Raw genomic sequence first — 5000 nt, 5'->3', positions numbered from 1 at the left:
TTCATTCCGTTCGAAGGATCTTATTAGTGTGGTCTCATGAGGAAGCTGGACTGAACTGTTCCAAATGAGAGATCCTTATTGAGTCAAGCAGACCAGTGCATGCGGAATGGCAGACTGATGGAAACCGCGGAGGTCTGGTTGCTTGTTGAATATGCATAAATGGTTTTTGGGTTTTGATGTTCTCTCTTTGAAGGTCTGTCTCTGTGTCTGTCTGTCTGTCTCTGTCTCTGTGTCTGTCTGTCTCTGTCAATGTCTCTCTCTCTTTCTCCCTCTCTCTTACTCTTTTACTCTCTCTCTCTCTTACTCATTCTCTTTCTCTCTCTTTCTCTCTCCCTCTCCCTCTCTCTCTCTCTCTCTCTCTCTCTCTCTCTCTCTCTCTCTCTCTCTCTCTCTCTCTCTCTCTCTCTCTCTCTCTCTCTCTCTCTACCTCTCAGACTGCCAGTTCATTGATTTTGCATAGATAATGGCTCAAATTAGATTTTTACCAATCTTTTGTCATTTCTAATCCTATTTTAATCTGAATTCATCCTTTCAACATTAGATAAATGCACCTAAATTAACTATAAAGAGAAAAGAAAAAAAATGTCAGGAAAATGTGCAAGGAAAATGTGTTCTGTTGTCCCGTTGCACTAATGCTATCTGTATCAATGGGACACACCTGTGATGATACATGGAGTGAATTTACGATTTTTTGATTGTCGTTGGAATTCACTGCTCTATTAAGAACGCTGCCAAGAGTATATGCAAACTTTCGTTCATTATACACGAGACTTATTTTTTTCAGAAACACTAACAGCACTTTACATGAAATACAGGTTTAATAAAAACGTATATAGGAGAAATAGGTTGATAATTTGATGGATAATACTGAACAATATATAGACAATTGGTTCCCAGTCTTTTTCCTTTTGTGGCCCCCGAGCAATATATAATAAACATGGTCCTGTACAATGATTGTCATCTTTTCAGATTCAGTTATTGCTAGTTATGAATAGTGTATTGGTGTCAATAGCTATAGGGCAAGAATACTCTATGGAAAGTTTCTAAATCATTGATGTGTGAGAGATAATTATTTGTAGGTACTGTAGACGAGATAAGATTTAGTTTAATTCGGGGTGAAAATTATCAGATTGAAATTATTGTTCATATTCACATATTTGGTTTTCTTCATGTTTATAGTGTAACAATTGTTATAATTGCCGATACCATTGTAGCCATTACAAACACCTTCACCATCACCATCATCATTATCATCATCATTATCATCATCACCATTATCATCATCACAATCATCATCACCATCATTATAATCACCACCACCTCCATTAACATCATCATCCCTAATACAATTAATGCTCTCACCAGCCCCCCAAATATGGTCCCAATTCATAACCAAAACCACCATCATTATATCATACATCGATGTTTAATTAAACACGGCGTGAAATGAAAAAAAAAGAAAGAAGAAAAACAATAAAAGAATGAAAAAAGAAAGAAAGAACCACCATCATTATATCATACATCGACGTTAAACACGGCGTGAATTAAAAAAATAAATAATAATAAATAAAAAAAATAAAAGAATGAAAAAAAGAAAGAAAGAAAGAAAAAAAAAACGCAATTTTAACTGCTAGTAGATGCCACTGGACGGAGAGAGCTCGTAATTGGGGTCTTTTTCGAACAATGAAACAGCTTCAAATGAGCTCGTTACGGGTTTGCAGCATTAACAAAGCTCGTGGGAAAATATGCGTGAATATTAATTAAGTTTGTTGAAGATGCCGATACACTATAGAATTTAGAATAACAAATAATAACGATAATAATTGTAAGGATAATAATGATGAATATGGAAATAATTATTATGATGGTGGTGGTGATGATGATGACGATAATAATGATGATAATAATTGTGATGATGATGAAATGATGATGAACATGATAATGATAATAATGATAATGATTTGATGGTGATGATAGCAATAATGATGATAACAATAAAACGTTGATTAATGATATGAAAACGATTATCCTTTGTAATCACAATGTTTACAACTGAGAAAAGTGATCTTGTAAAAAAAAATATATTTCTTTCGTTTTTCTTCTTTTGCGGATCAAATGGAATATCAACAACTTCTAAAGCTGACAGACTTTAGACTAAAGTTCTCAGCTTTTCAGAACTTCTCAATATTTGTATTCCCAATCGCCTCTTTCTCTCTCTCTCTCTCTCTCTCTCTCTCTCTCTCTCTCTCTCTCTCTCTCTCTCTCCTCTCCGTTCATCTCCTCTCCTCTCTCTCTCTCCACACACACGCATACACACTCACACCCACACACACATATATAATTATTTACACTCATACGATACGTGTGTGTGAGATTCATGTCGAACAAATTGCAGACAGAACGTTCTCCCTTCGCTGTTCTACTCGCAGTGTGCGTGCGTGCCCCTACCTATCTACCCGAGTCCGTGCGTGTCTTTCATCTACATATTCGGATGCAAATATTCCCGGAATCCCGACGGGCGTTCTTATTCCATTCATTCCGGGATATGGCCCTGTGATTGACCCTCCCTTCGCCACCCGAAATAATTCCATCAGCCTTATCTCCGCGGCAACAGACGCACGGTGGCCAAGCACTCCTCTTTAACACCTGTTCCGGACAGCTGCTTCGCTTCCCCGGCATCACGCAGCCCCTGGTCATCCCCCCCTACCCCTTACCCCCCCTACCCCCCCTCCGGCAGGCGAGGGCCGATGTACCAGAAGGGATGTTCATTATCACTTCCTCCTCCTCCTCCTTCTCTTCCTCTTCTTCTTCTTCTGTTTTTCTTCTTTTTCTTCCCGTGCTGAAATTACGAATAGGGGTTTGGCCATCTTCGGTCTGCCCCCCCCCCATTTTTTTTTCTCTCTCTTTTTTTGCGGCCTCCTTCTCCTCTGGATCCGTTTATCGTGCAGAATTTGCATGACTTCCTGACCAGCTCTCCCGGCTTCGTATTGTATATGTATTGGTTTCTGCACCGAATGCTGTGTAGAAAGACTCTTAGACTGACACACTATTATCTTCAGCCCAATTGTGTCTGAGAATTTGCCGTGTATCTATTCGCTATATCCAACAATTTCTTATTCATTGAACATCTGGGATAAGTGTTATTAAAAATTCTGGATTTATTATATAAGTCATGTGCAACCACTTATAATTAACGATATAAGTTCAGAATAAGAAATAGAAAAAATAAACATCCTTATGGTTCACTTGGGAAATGCTTCTTCTGGCATGTGCTTAATAACATAAAAATATAGACTCATTACAATGTTACCGTTGAAAATCCTAATAACAATAATAATAATAACTAAAAGTAATAATAATAATAATAATAATAATAATAATGATAATAATAATAATGATAATGGTAATAACAACAACAACAACAACTACAACAGCAGCAGCAGCAGCAACAACAACAATAAATAAATCACTTAAAATTACTTTCTATACATCTCACATCTCTACAAGACCCCCCACCTTCCCTCCTCAGAAACCACACACTCTAATTGACCGGAAATAAACTAATGACCCATTAGACGGTTCTGCCCAGCCTTTAGCGGCATCCTTCTGTCACCGTCAGAGCCACACCGCAAATATTACCTCACAGGATCATTAAGGAAACCGACTGCCATTTGTGACTCTTTGGTGCCAGCTGTGTCCCAAATTCCTACACTGGTTCTTGTCCTTCCTCTCTCTCTGCCCAGATGGTCACAAGGTGGTTGGCTCCTTTGCTCGGCGTCCAGATGGTCGTTACGGTTCGTGTCGCAGCTGGTAGCGTTGTTACCGATGCCATTATGGTTAAGTGTTATCATTATTATTGTCCCTATCAGCTTCGTCGTAGTAACGATCATCATCATGATTGTTATTATTAAAGCTATTGTTGTATTAATTGTTATTGGAGCTATTGTTGTATTGATTATTGCCATTACTATGATGATTATTACTATAATTATGATTACTAATATTTCTACCATCGCATCAGCTTCTTCGTCAGTATAGTCATCTTTATTATCGTAGCAATATTATTACATTATCATTAACATTATTAATAATAACCGTTACAATATCAATGATTACAATTATTATGATTCCTATTTTTATTATTTTTATTATTAATATTATTGTTATCATTATTATTATTATTATTGCTATTATTTTTATTATTCTTTATTTTTTTATTGTCATTGCTGTTTTTGTTTTAATCATTATCATCATCATTATTATTCTTTGTTATCATTACCATTATAATTATGATAATAATAATAAAAAATTATAATTATAATTTTCAATATTGTCATTGTCATAATAATAAATAATTATTATTATTATTACTTTAAATCATCACCATTATTATTTTTATCCATCTTTCATAATCTTTTTAGCAATTTTATCATTCTTCTTCCTATTATCATCATTACTGATTTTGATTTCATTATCATTATAGTTATATTATCATCATTATCATCATCCATTTTTCTTATCATTAACTAATGTTTTATCATTATCAATATTTTTGTCGATGCTTTTACTATTCTATCATCACTATCATTATTACTGTCTTTATTATTATCAAGATCTTTATCATCATCTTTGTTACCACTACCATTATCACAATCATTATCGTTATCATCATTATCATCATTAGTTACTATCATCATTATTATTGGCGTTATGTTAAGTATCATTATTTTTTATATCATTATCATTATTACTATTATTAAAACCATTATTATTATTATTATCATTATTATTATCATCATTATTATTACAGAATAAAGATGAACGATAACAAACGAAAAGAAACAAAGAAGGAAACCCGAATAAGCCATGCCCACTGGAGATTTGTTTAGCGAAATGTAAATGGATTGCTCCACAAATAGATTGTCTCTAAATAAATTGCTCCACAAGTACTCTCAGCCACCAAAGGAGTTAATTATTTGGCCCACGTGAGCTCAACTAAT

This window comes from Penaeus vannamei, chromosome 9 (genome assembly GCF_042767895.1).
Source record: "Penaeus vannamei isolate JL-2024 chromosome 9, ASM4276789v1, whole genome shotgun sequence".
In the NCBI taxonomy this organism is placed as follows: Eukaryota; Metazoa; Arthropoda; class Malacostraca; order Decapoda; family Penaeidae; genus Penaeus; species Penaeus vannamei.
This window is presented reverse-complemented; position numbering follows the sequence as displayed.